Genomic DNA, 17,157 nt, shown 5'->3' with positions numbered 1-17,157 from the left:
CGCTATCTGTATGAACGTGGAAATATCTACACCGCTATGTGTATAAACATGGAAATATCTACACCGCTATCTGTATAAACATGGAAATATCTACACCGCTACATGTATAAACATGGAAATATCAGCCCCCCTATCTGTATGAACATGGAAATATCTTCACTGCCATCTGTAGGAACATGGATATATCTACACAGCCATCTGTATGAACATATGAATATCTACACCGCCATCTGTATTAAGATGGAAATATCTACACCGCTATCTGTATAAACATGGAAATATCTACACTGCTATCTGTATAAACATGGAAATATCTACACCGCTACCTGTATAAACATGGAAATATCAGCACCGCTATCAGTATGAACATGGAAGTTTCTACACCGCCATCTGTATGAACATGGAAATATCTTCACCGCCATCCGTATGAACATGGAAATATCTGCACCGCCATCTGTATGAACATATAAATATCTACACCGCCATCTGTATTAAGATGGAGATATCTACACCGCTATCTGTATGAACATGGAAATATCTTCACCGCCATCTGTATGAACATTTAAATATCTACACTGCCATCTGTATTAAGATGGAGATATCTACACCAGTATCTGCATAAACATGGAAATATCCACACCGCTATCTGTATAGACATGGAAATATCTACACCACTATGTGTATAAACATGGAAATATCTACACTGCTCTCTGTATAAACATGGAAATATCTACACCGCTACCTGTATAAACATGGAAATATCAGCACCGCTATCAGTATGAACATGGAAGTTTCTACACCGCCATCTGTATGAACATGGAAATATCTTCACCGCCATCCGTATGAACATATAAATATCTACAACGCCATCTGTATTAAGATGGAGATATCTACACCGCTATCTGTATGAACATGGAAATATCTTCACCACCATCTGTATGAACATGGATATATCTACACAGCCATCTGGATGAACGTGGAAATATCTACACCGCTATCTGTGTAAACATGCATACAACTTCACCGCTATCTGTATAAACATGGAAATATCAACACCGCTATCTTTATGAACAAGGAAATATCTACACCGCTAACTGTTTTAACAGGGAAATATATACACCGCTATCTGCATGAAAATGGAAATATCTACACCGCTATCTGTATGAACATGGAAATATCTACACCGCTATCTGTGTAAACATGCATACACCTTCACCGCTATCTGTATAAACATGGAAATACCTACACCGCTATCTGTATGAACATAGAAATAGCTACACTGCTATCTGTATGAACATGGAAATATCTACACCACTATCTGTATGAACATGGAAATATCTACACGGCTATCTGTATGAACATGGAAATATCTTCACCGCCATCTGTATGAACATGGATATATCTACACAGCCATGTGGATGAACATGGAAATATCTACACCGCTATCTGTATAAACATGGAAATATCTACACCGCTACCTGTATAAACATGGAAATATCAGCACCGCTATCAGTATGAACATGGAAGTTTCTACACCGCCATCTGTATGAACATGGAAATATCTTCACCGCCATCCGTATGAACATGGAAATATCTGCACCGCCATCTGTATGAACATATGAATATCTACACCGCCATCTGTATTAAGATGGAGATATCTACACCGCTATCTGAATAAACATGGAAATATCTACACCGCTATCTGTATAAACATGGAAATATCTACACCACAATCTGTATAAACATGGAAATAAGTACACCGATACCTGTATAAACATCGAAATATCACCACCGCTATCTGTATGAACATGGAAATACCTACACCGCCATCTGTGTGAACATGGAAATATCTACACCGCCATCTGTGTGAACATGGAAATATCGTCACCGCCATCTGTATGAACATGGATATATCTACACAGCCATCTGTATGAACATGGAAATATCTTCACCGCCATCTGTATGAACATGGATATGTCTACACAGCCGTCTGGATGAACATGGAATTATCTACACCGCTATCTGTATGAACATGGAAATATCTACACCGCTATCTGTATTAACATAGAAATAGCTACACAGCTATCTGTATGAACATGGAAATATCTACACCACTATCTGTATGAACATGGAAATATCTACACCGCTATCTGTATGAACATGGAAATATCTTCACCGCCATCTGTATGAACATGGATATATCTACACAGCCATCTGGATGAACATGGAAATATCTACACCGCTATCTGTATGAACATGGAAATATCTACACCGCTATCTGTATGAACATGGAAATATCTTCACCGCCATCGGTATGAACATGGATATATCTACACAGCCATCTGGATGAACATGGAAATATCTACACCGCTATCTGTATGAACATGGAAATAGCTAAAATGCTATCTGTATGAACATGGAAATATCTACACCGCTATCTGTATAAACATGGAAATATGTACACCGATACCTGTATTGACATGGAAATATCAGCACCGCTATCTGTATGAACATGGAAATATCTACACCGCCATCTGTATGAACATGGAAATATCGTCACCGCCATCTGTATGAACATGGATATATCTACACAGCCATCTGTATGAACATGGAAATATCTTCACCGCCATCTGTATGAACATGGATATGTCAACACAGCCGTCTGGATGAACATGGAAATATCTACACCGCTATCTGTATGAACATGGAAATATCTACACCGCTATCTGTGTTAACATGCATACATCTTCACCGCTATCTGTATAAACATGGAAATATCTACACCGCTATCTGTATGAACATAGAAATAGCTACACCGCTATCTGTATGAACATGGAAATATCTACACCACTATCTGTATGAACATGGAAATATCTAAACCGCTATCTGTATGAACATGGAAATATCTTCACCGCCATCTGTATGAACATGGATATATCTACTCAGCCATCTGGATGAACATGGAAATATCTACACCGCTATCTGTATGAACATGGAAATAGCTACAATGCTATCTGTATGAACATGGAAATAACTACACCGCTATCTGTATGAACATGGAAATATCTCCACCGCTATCTGTATGAACATGGAAATATCTTCACCGCCATCTGGATGAACATGGATATATCTACACAGCCATCTGGATGAACATGGAAATATCTACACAGCTATCTGTATGAACATGGAAATATCTACACAGCCATCTGGATGAACATGACAATATCTAAACCGCTATCTGTGTAAACATGTATACATCTTCACCGTTATCTGTACAAACATGGAAATATCTACACCGCTACCTGTATGAACATGGAAATATCTACACCGCTATCTCTATGAACATGGAAATGTCCACTCCGCTATCTGTATGAACATGGAAATAGCAACACCGCTATCTGTATGAACATGGAAATATCTACACCACTATCTGTATGAACATGGAAATATCTACAACGCTATCTGTTTGAACAGGGAAGTATATACACCGCTATCTGCTTGAAAATGGAAATATCTACACAGCTATTTGCATATACATGGGAATATCTACACAGCTATCTCTTTACACATGGAAATAACTACACCGCTATCTGTATGAACATGGAAATATCTGCACCGCCATCTGAATGAACATATAAATATCTACACCGCCATCTGTATTAAGATGGAGATATCTACACCGCTATCTGTATAAACTTGGAAATATCTACACCGCTATCTGTATGAACATGGAAATATCTACACCGCTATCTGTATGAACATGAAAATATCTTCTCCGCCATCTGTATGAACATGGATATATCTACACAGCCATCTGGATGAACATGGAAATATCTGCACCGCTATCTGTATGAACATGGAAATATCTACACCTCTATCTGTATGAACATGGATATATCTACACAGCCATCTGGATGATCATGGAAATATCTACACCGCTATCTGTGTAAACATGCATACATCTTCACCGCTATCTGTATAAACATGGAAATATCTACACCGCTATCTTTATGAACATGGAAATATCTACACCGCTAACTGTTTGAACAGGGAAATATATACACCGCTATCTGCATGAAAACGGAAATATCTACACAGCTATCTGCTTATACATGGAAACATCTACACAGCTATCCCTTTACACATGGAAATAACTACACCGCTATCTGTATGAACATGGAAATATCTACACCGCCATCTGTATGAACATGGAAATATCTGCAGCGCCATCTGTATGAACATTTAAATATCTACACCGCCATCTGTATTAAGATGGAGATATCTACACCACTATCTGCATAAACATGGAAATATCTACACCGCTATCTGTATAGACATGGAAATATCTACACCGCTATGTGTATAAACATGGAAATATCTACACTGCTATCTGTATAAACATGGAAATATCTACACCGCTACCTGTATAAACATGGAAATATCAGCACCGCTATCAGTATGAACATGGAAGTTTCTACACCGCCATCTGTATGAACATGGAAATATCTTCACCGCCATCCGTATGAACATGGAAATATCTGCACCGCCATCTGTATGAACATATAAATATCTACACCGCCATCTGTATTAAGATGGAGATATCTACACCGCTATCTGTATGAACATGGAAATATCTTCACCGCCATCTGTATGAACATTTAAATATCTACACTGCCATCTGTATTAAGATGGAGATATCTACACCACTATCTGCATAAAAATGGAAATATCCACACCGCTATCTGTATAGACATGGAAATATCTACACCACTATGTGTATAAACATGGAAATATCTACACTGCTATCTGTATAAACATGGAAATATCTACACCGCTACCTGTATAAACATGGAAATATCAGCACCGCTATCAGTATGAACATGGAAGTTTCTACACCGCCATCTGTATGAACATGGAAATATCTTCACCGCCATCCGTATGAACATATAAATATCTACACCGCCATCTGTATTAAGATGGAGATATCTACACCGCTATCTGTATGAACATGGAAATATCTTCACCACCATCTGTATGAACATGGATATATCTACACAGCCATCTGGATGAACCTGGAAATATCTACACCGCTATCTGTGTAAACATGCATACAACTTCACCGCTATCTGTATAAACATGGAAATATCTACACCGCTATCTTTATGAACAAGGAAATATCTACACCGCTAACTGAACAGGGAAATATATACACCGCTATCTGCATGAAAATGGAAATATCTACACCGCTATCTGTATGAACATGGAAATACATACACCGCTATCTGTATGAACGTGGAAATATCTACACCGCTATGTGTATAAACATGGAAATATCTACACCGCTACATGTATAAACATGGAAATATCAGCCCCGCTATCTGTATGAACATGGAAATATCTACACCGCCATCTGTATTAAGATGGAAATATCTACACCGCTATCTGTATAAACATGGAAATATCTACACCGCTATCTGTATAAACATGGAAATACGTACACCGATACCTGTATAGACATGGAAATACCAGCACCGCTATCTGTATGAACATGGAAATATCTACACCGCCATCTGTATGAACATGGAAATATCGTCACCGCCATCTGTATGAACATGGATATATCTACACAGCCATCTGTATGAACATGGAAATATCTTCACCGCCATCTGTATGAACATGGATATGTCAACACAGCCGTCTGGATGAACATGGAAATATCTACACCGCTATCTGTATGAACATGGAAATATCTACACCGCTATCTGTGTAAACATGCATACACCTTCACCGCTATCTGTATAAACATGGAAATATCTACACCGCTATCTGTATGAACATAGAAATAGCTACACCGCTATCTGTATGAACATGGAAATATCTACACCACTATCTGTATGAACATGGAAATATCTACACGGCTATCTGTATGAACATGGAAATATCTTCACCGCCATCTGTATGAACATGGATATATCTACACAGCCATCTGGATGAACATGGAAATATCTACACCGCTATCTGTATGAACATGGAAATAGCTACAATGCTATCTGTATGAACATGGAAATATCTACACCGCTATCTGTATGAACATGGAAATATCTACACCGCTATCTGTATGAACATGGAAATATCTTCACCGCCATCTGTATGAACATGGATATGTCTACACAGCCATCTGAATGAACATTTAAATATCTACACCGCCATCTGTATTAAGATGGAAATATCTACACAATTATCTGCATAAACATGGAAATATCTACACCGCTATCTGTATAAACATGGAAATATCTACACCGCTATGTGTATAAACATGGAAATATCTACACCGCTATCTGTATAAACATGGAAATATCTACACCGCTACCTGTATAAACATGGAAATATCAGCACCGCTATCAGTATGAACATGGAAGTTTCTACACCGCCATCTGTATGAACATGGAAATACCTTCACCGCCATCCGTATGAACATGGAAATATCTGCACCGCCATCTGTATGAACATATGAATATCTACACCGCCATCTGTATTAAGATGGAGATATCTACACCGCTATCTGTATAAACATGGAAATATCTACACCGCTATCTGTATAAACATGGAAATATCTACACCACAATCTGTATAAACATGGAAATATGTACACCGATACCTGTATAAATATCGAAATATCAGCACCGCTATCTGTATGAACATGGAAATACCTACACCGCCATCTGTGTGAACATGGAAATATCTACACCGCCATCTGAGTGAACATGGAAATATCGTCACCGCCATCTGTATGAACATGGATATATCTACACAGCCATCTGTATGAACATGGAAATATCTTCACCGCCATCTGTATGAACATGGATATGTCTACACAGCCGTCTGGATGAACATGGAAATATCTACACCGCTATCTGTATGAACATGGAAATATCTACACCGCTATCTGTATTAACATAGAAATAGCTACACAGCTATCTGTATGAACATGGAAATATCTACACCACTATCTGTATGAACATGGAAATATCTACACCGCTATCTGTATGAACATGGAAATATCTTCACCGCCATCTGTATGAACATGGATATATCTACACAGCCATCTGGATGAACATGGAAATATCAACACCGCTATCTGTATGAACATGGAAATAGCTACACTGCTATCTTTATGAACATGGAAATAGCTACACTGCTATCTGTATGAACATGGAAATATCTAGACCGCTATCTGTATGAACATGGAAATATCTACACCGCTATCTGTATGAACATGGAAATATCTTCACCGCCATCTGTATGAACATGGATATATCTACGCAGCCATCTGGATGAACATGGAAATATCTACAGAGCTATCTGTATGAACATGGAAATATCTACACAGCCATCTGGATGAACATGAAAATATCTAAACCGCTATCTGTGTAAACATGCATACATCTTCACCGCTATCTGTATAAACATGGAAATATCTACACCACTACCTGTATAAACATGGAAATATCTACACGGCTATCTCTATGAACATGGAAATATCCAATCCGCTATCTGTATGAACATGGAAATAGCAACACCGCTATCTGTATGAACATGGAAATATCTACACCACTATCTGTATGAACATGGAAATATCTACAACGCTATCTGTTTGAACAGGGAAGTATATACACCGCTATCTGCTTGAAAATGGAAATATCTACACAGCTATGTGCATATACATGGGAATATCTACACAGCTATCTCTTTACACATGGAAATAACTACACGGCTATCCGTATGAACATGGAAATATCTACACCGCCATCTGTATGAACATGGAAATATCTGCACCGCCATCTGAATGAACATATAAATATCTACACCGCCATCTGTATTAAGATGGAGATATCTACACCGCTATCTGTATAAACTTGGAAATATCTACACCGCTATCTGTATGAACATGGAAATATCTACACCGCTATCTGTATGAACATGAAAATATCTTCACCACCATCTGTATGAACATGGATATATCTACACAGCCATCTGGATGAACATGGAAATATCTGCACCGCTATCTGTATGAACATGGAAATATCTACACCTCTATCTGTATGAACATGGATATATCTACACAGCCATCTGGATGATCATGGAAATATCTACACCGCTATCTGTGTAAACATGCATACATCTTCACCGCTATCTGTATAAACATGGAAATATCTACACCGCTATCTTTATGAACATGGAAATATCTACACCGCTAACTGTTTGAACAGGGAAATATATACACCGCTATCTGCATGAAAACGGAAATATCTACACAGCTATCTGCTTATACATGGAAATATCTACACAGCTATCTCTTTACACATGGAAATAACTACACCGCTATCTGTATGAACATGGAAATATCTACACCGCCATCTGTATGAACATGGAAATATCTGCAGTGCCATCTGTATGAACATTTAAATATCTACACCGCCATCTGTATTGAGATGGAGATATCTACACCACTATCTGCATAAACATGGAAATATCTACACCGCTATCTGTATAGACATGGAAATATCTTCACCGCTATGTGTATAAACATGGAAATATCTACACTGCTATCTGTATAAACATGGAAATTTCTACACCGCTACCTGTATAAACATGGAAATATCAGCACCGCTATCAGTATGAACATGGAAGTTTCTACACCGCCATCTGTATGAACATGGAAATATCTTCACCGCCATCCGTATGAACATGGAAATATCTGCACCGCCATCTGTATGAACATATAAATATCTACACCGCCATCTGTATTAAGATGGAGATATCTACACCGCTATCTGTATGAACACGGAAATATCTTCACCGCCATCTGTATGAACATTTAAATATCTACACTGCCATCTGTATTAAGATGGAGATATCTACACCACTATCTGCATAAACATGGAAATATCCACACCGCTATCTGTATAGACATGGAAAAATCTACACCACTATGTGTATAAACATGGAAATATCTACACTGCTATCTGTATAAACATGGAAATATCTACACCGCTACCTGTATCAACATGGAAATATCAGCACCGCTATCAGTATGAACATGGAAGTTTCTACACCGCCATCTGTATGAACATGGAAATATCTTCACCGCCATCCGTATGAACATATAAATATCTACACCGCCATCTGTATTAAGATGGAGATATCTACACCGCTATCTGTATGAACATGGAAATATCTTCACCGCCATCTTTATGAACATGGATATATCTACACAGCCATCTGGATGAACGTGGAAATATCTACACCGCTATCTGTGTAAACATGCATACAACTTCACCGCTATCTGTATAAACATGGAAATATCTACACCGCTATCTTTATGAACAAGGAAATATCTACACCGCTAACTGTTTGAACAGGGAAATATATACACCGCTATCTGCATGAAAATGGAAATATCTACACCGCTATCTGTATGAACATGGAAATACATACACCGCTATCTGTATGAACGTGGAAATATCTACACCGCTATGTGTATAAACATGGAAATATCTACACCTCTATCTGTATAAACATGGAAATATCTACACCGCTACATGTATAAACATGGAAATATCAGCCCCGCTATCTGTATGAACATGGAAATATCTACACCGCCATCTGTATGAACATGGAAATATCTTCACCGCCATCTGTAGGAACATGGATATATCTACACAGCCATCTGTATGAACATATGAATATCTACACCGCCATCTGTATTAAGATGGAAATATCTACACCGCTATCTGTATAAATATGGAAATATCTACACCGCTATCTGTATAAACATGGAAATATGTACACCGATACCTGTATAGACATGGAAATATCAGCACCGCTATCTGTATGAAAATGGAAATATCTACACCGCCATCTGTATGAACATGGAAATATCGTCACCGCCATCTGTATGAACATGGATATATCTACACAGCCATCTGTATGAACATGGAAATATCTTCACCGCCATCTGTATGAACATGGATATGTCAACACAGCCGTCTGGATGAACATGGAAATATCTACACCGCTATCTGTATGAACATGGAAATATCTGCACCGCTATCTGTGTAAACATGCATACACCTTCACCGCTATCTGTATAAACATGGAAATATCTACACCGCTATCTGTATGAACATAGAAATAGCTACACCGCTATCTGTATCAACATGGAAATATCTACACCACTATCTGTATGAACATGGAAATATCTACACCGCTATCTGTATGAACATGGAAATATCTTCACCGCCATCTGTATGAACATGGATATATCTACACAGCCATCTGGATGAACATGGAAATATCTACACCGCTATCTGTATGAACATGGAAATAGCTACAATGCTATCTGTATGAACATGGAAATATCTACACCGCTATCTGTATGAACATGGAAATATCTACACCGCTATCTGTATGAACATGGAAATATCTTCACCGCCATCTGTATGAACATGGATATGTCTACACAGCCATCTGAATGAACATTTAAATATCTACACCGCCATCTGTATTAAGATGGAAATATCTACACAATTATCTGCATAAACATGGAAATATCTACACCGCTATCTGTATAAACATGGAAATATCTACACCGCTATCTGTATAAACATGGAAATATCTACACCGCTATCTGTATAAACATGGAAATATCTACACCGCTACCTGTATAAACATGGAAATATCAGCAGCGCTATCAGTATGAACATGGAAGTTTCTACACCGCCATCTGTATGAACATGGAAATATCTTCACCGCCATCCGTATGAACATGGAAATATCTGCACAGCCATCTGTATGAACATATGAATATCTACACCGCCATCTGTATTAAGATGGAGATATCTACACCGCTATCTGTATAAACATGGAAATATCTACACCGCTATCTGTATAAACATGGAAATATCTACTCCGCTATCTGTATAAACATGGAAATATGTACACCGATACCTGTATAAACATGGAAATATCAGCACCGCTATCTGTATGAACATGGAAATATCTACACCGCCATCTGTGTGAACATGGAAATATCTACACCGCCATCTGTGTGAACATGGAAATATCGTCACCGCCATCTGTATGAACATGGATATATCTACACAGCCATCTGGATGAACATGGAATTATCTACACCGCTATGTGTATAAACATGGAAATATCTACACCGCTACCTGTATGAACATGGAAATATCAGCACCGCTATCAGTATGAACATGGAAGTAACTACACCGCCATCTGTATGAACAAGGAAATAATTTCACCGCCATCTGTATGAACATGGAATTATCTGCACCGCCATCTGTATGAACATATAAATATCTACACCACCATCTGTATTAAGATGGAGATACCTACACCGCTATCTGTATGAACATGGAAATATCTACACCGCTATGTGTATAAACATGGAAATATCTTCACTGCTACCTGTATAAATATGGAAATATCAGCACCGCTATCTGTATGAACATGGAAATATCTACACCGCCATCTGTATGAACATGGAAAAATCTTCACCGTCATCTGTATTAACATGGATATATCTACACAGCCATGTGTATGAACATGGAAATATCTTCACCGCCATCTGTATGAACATGGATATGTCTACACAGCCGTCTGGATGAACATGGAAATATCTACACCGCTATCTGTATGAACATGGAACTATCTACACTGCTATCTGGGTAAACATGCATACATCTTCACCGCTATCTGTATAAACATGGAAATATCCACACCGCTATCTGTATGAACATGGAAATATCTACACCGCTATCTGTTTGAACATGGAAATATCTACACCGCTATCTGCATGAAAATGGAAATATCTACACAGCTATATGCATATATATGGAAATATCTACACAGCTATCTCTTTGCACATGGAAAAAACTGCACCGCTATCTCTATAAACATGGAAATATCTACACCACCATCTGTATGAACATGGAAATATCTGCACCGCCATCTGTATGAACATATAAATATCTACACCGCCGTCTGTATTAAGAGGGAGATATCTACACCGCTATCTGTATAAACTTGGAAATATCTACACCGCTACCTGTATCAACATGGAAGTATCAGCACCGCTATCGGTATGAACATGGATATACCTACACAGCCATCTGGATGAACATGGAAATATCTGCACCGCTATCTGTATGAACATGGATATGTCTACACAGCCATCTGAATGAACATTTAAATATCTACACCGCCATCTGTATTAAGATGGAGATATCTACACAACTATCTGCATAAACATGGAAATATCTACACCGCTATCTGTATAAACATGGAAATATCTACACCGCTATGTGTATAAACATGGAAATATCTACACCGCTATCTGTATAAACATGGAAATATCTACACCGCTACCTGTATAAACATGGAAATATCAGCACAGCTATCAGTGTGAACATGGAAGTTTCTACACCGCCATCTGTATGAACATGGAAATATCTTCACCGCCATCCGTATGAACATGGAAATATCTGCACCGCCATCTGTATGAAGATATGAATATCTACACCGCCATCTGTATTAAGATGGAGATATCTACACCGCTATCTGTATAAACAAGGAAATATCTACACCGCTATCTGTATAAACATGGAAATATCTACACCGCTATCTGTATAAACATGGAAAAATGTACACCGATACCTGTATAAACATGGAAATATCAGCACCGCTATCTGTATGAACATGGAAATATCTACACAGCCATCTGTATGAACATGGAAATATCGTCACCGCCATCTGTATGAACATGGATATATCTACACAGCCATCTGTATGAACATGGAAATATCTTCACCGCCATCTGTATGAACATGGATATGTCTACACAGCCGTCTGGATGAACATGGAAATACCTACACCGCTATCTGTATGAACATGGAAATATCTACACCGCTATCTGTATGAACATGGAAATAGCAACACCGCTATCTGTATGAACATGGAAATATCTACACCACTATCTGTATGAACATGGAAATATCTACAACGCTATCTGTTTGAACAGGGAAGTATATACACCGCTATCTGCTTGAAAATGGAAATATCTACACAGCTATGTGCATATACATGGGAATATCTACACAGCTATCTCTTTACACATGGAAATAACTACACCGCTATCTGTATGAACATGGAAATATCTACACCGCCATCTGTATGAACATGGAAATATCTGCACCGCCATCTGAATGAACATATAAATATCTACACCGCCATCTGTATTAAGATGGAGATATCTACACCGCTATGTGTACAAACTTGGAAATATCTACACCGCTATCTGTATGAACATGGAAATATCTACACCGCTATCTGTATGAACATGAAAATATCTTCACCGCCATCTGTATGAACATGGATATATCTACACAGCCGTCTGGATGAACATGGAAATATCTGCACCGCTATCTGTATGAACATGGAAATATCTACACCTCTGTCTGTATGAACATGGATATATCTACACAGCCATCTGGATGATCATGGAAATATCTACACCGCTATCTGTGTAAACATGCATACATCTTCACCGCTATCTGTATAAACATGGAAATATCTACACCACTATCTTTATGAACATGGAAATATCTACACCGCTAACTGTTTGAACAGGGAAATATATACACCGCTATCTGCATGAAAACGGAAATATCTACACAGCTATCTGCTTATACATGGAAATATCTACACAGCTATCTCTTTACACATGGAAATAACTACACCGCTATCTGTATGAACATGGAAATATCTACACCGCCATCTGTATGAACATGGAAATATCTGCAGCGCCATCTGTATGAACATTTAAATATCTACACCGCCATCTGTATTAAGATGGAGATATCTACACCACTATCTGCATAAACATGGAAATATCTACACCGCTATCTGTATAGACATGGAAATATCTACACCGCTATGTGTATAAACATGGAAATATCTACACTGCTATCTGTATAAACATGGAAATTTCTACACCGCTACCTGTATAAACATGGAAATATCAGCAGCGCTATCAGTATGAACATGGAAGTTTCTACACCGCCATCTGTATGAACATGGAAATATCTTCACCGCCATACGTATGAACATGAAAATATCTGCACCGCCATCTGTATGAACATATAAATATCTACACCGCCATCTGTATTAAGATGGAGATATCTACACCGCTATCTGTATGAACATGGAAATATCTTCACCGCCATCTGTGAACATGGATATATCTACACAGCCATCTGGATGAACGTGGAAATATCTATACCGCTATCTGTGTAAACATGCATACAACTTCACCGCTATCTGTATAAACCTGGAAATATCTACACCGCTATCTTTATGAACATGGAAATATCTACACCGCTAACTGTTTGAACAGGGAAATATATACACCGCTATCTGCATGAAAATGGAAATATCTACACCGCTATCTGTATGAACATGGAAATTCATACACCGCTATCTGTATGAACATGGAAATAACTACACCGCTATCTGTATGAACATGGAAATATCTACACAGCCATCTGGATGAACATGAAAATATCTACACCGCTATCTGGGTAAACATGCATACACCTTCACCGCTATCTGTATAAACATGGACATACCTACACCGCTACCTGTATAAACATGGAAATATCTACACTGCTATCTCTATGAACATGGAAATATCCACACCGCTATCTGTATGAACAGGGAAATAGCTACACCGCTATCTGTATGAACATGGAAATATCTACACCACTATCTGTATGAACATGGAAATATCTACACCACTATCTGTTTGAACAGGGAAGTATATACACCGCTATCTGCTTGAAAATGGAAATATCTACACAGCTATCTGCATATACATGGGAATATCTACACAGCTATCTCTTTACACATGGAAATAACTACACCGGTATCTCTATAAACATGGAAATATCTACACCGCCATCTGTATGAACATGGAAATATCTGCACCGCCATCTGAATGAACATATAAATATCTACACCGCCATCTGTATTAAGATGGAGATATCTACACCGCTATCTGTATAAACATGGAAATATCTACACCACTATGTGTATAAACATGGTAATATCTACACCGCTATCTGTATGAACATGGAAATATCTACACCGCTACCTGTATAAACATGGAAATATCAGCACTGCTATCAGTATGAACATGGAAGTGTCTACACCGCCATCTGTATGAACATGGAAATATCTTCACCGCCATCTGTATGAACATGGAAATATCTGCACCGCCATCTGTGTGAACATATAAATATCTACACCGCCATCTGTATTAAGATGGAGATATCTACACCGCTATCTGTATAAACATGGAAATATCTACACCGCTATGTGTATAAACATGGAAATATCTACACCGCTATCTGCATAAACATGGAAATATCTACACTGCTACCTGTATTAACGTGGAAATATCAGCACCGCTATCTGTATGAACATGGAAATATCTACACCGCCATCTGTATGAACATGGAAAAACCTTCACCGTCATCTGTATGAACATGGATAAATATACACAGCCATCTGTATGAACATGGAAATATCTTCACCGCCATCTGTATGAACATGGATATGTCTACACAGCCGTCTGGATGAACATGGAAATATCTACACCGCTATCTGTATGAACATGGAAATATCTACACCGCTATCTGTGTAAACATGCATACATCTTCACCGCTATCTGTATAAACATGGAAATATCCACACCGCTATCTGTATGAACATGGAAATATCTGCACCGCTATCTGTTTGAACATGGAAATATCTACATCGCTATCTGCATGTAAATGGAAATATCTACACAGCTATCTGCATATACATGGAAATATCTACACAGCTATCTCTTTGCACATGGAAATAACTACACCGCTATCTCTATAAACATGGAAATATCTACAACACCATCTGTATGAACATGGAAATATCTGCACCGCCATCTGTATGAACATATAAATATCTACACCGCCATCTGTATTATGAAGGAGATATCTACACCGCTATCTGTATAAACATGGAAATATCTACACCGCTATCTGTATGAAAATGGAAATATCTACACCGTTACCTGTATAAACACGGAAATATGTACACCGCTACCTGTATAAACATGGAAGTATCAGCACCGATATCGGTATGAACATGGCAATATCTACACGGCTATCTGTATGAACATGGAAATATCTACAACGCCATCTGTATGAACATGGAAATATCTTCACCGCCATCTGTATGAACATGGATATATCTACACAGCCGTCTGGATGAACATGGAAATAACTACACCGCTATCTGTGTGAACATGGAAATATTTACACCGCTATCTGTATGAACATGGAAATATGAACACAGCCATCAGAATGAACATGAAAATATCTACACCGCTATCTGTATGAACATGGAAATACATACACCGCTATCTGTATGAACATGGAAATATCTACACCGCTATCTGCATGAACATGGAAATATCTACACCGCTATCTGTATGAACATGGAAATATATTCACCGCCATCTGTATGAACATAGATATATCTACACAGCCATGCGGATGAACATGGAAATATCTACAGCGATATCTGTGAAAACATGCATGCATCTTCACCGCTATCTGTATAAACATGGAAATATCTACACCGCTATCTTTATGAACATGGAAATATCTACATCGCTAACTGTTTGAACAGGGAAATATATACACCGCTATCTGCATGAAAATAGAAATATCTACACCACTATCTGTATGAACATGGAAATACATACACCCCTATCTGTATGAACATGGAAATATCTACACCGCTATCTGTATGAACATGGAAATATCTACACCGCTATCTGTATGAACATGGAAATATCTTCACTGCCATCTGTATGAACATGGATATATCTACACAGCCATCTGGATGAACATGGAAATATCTGCACCGCTATCTGTATGAACATGGAAATATCTACAACTCTATCTGTAAGAACATGGATATATCTACACAGACATCTGGATGAACATGGAAATATCTACACAGCTATCTGTG

This window comes from Gorilla gorilla, chromosome 12 (assembly GCF_029281585.2).
Source record: "Gorilla gorilla gorilla isolate KB3781 chromosome 12, NHGRI_mGorGor1-v2.1_pri, whole genome shotgun sequence".
Lineage (NCBI taxonomy): Eukaryota > Metazoa > Chordata > Mammalia > Primates > Hominidae > Gorilla > Gorilla gorilla.
This window is presented reverse-complemented; position numbering follows the sequence as displayed.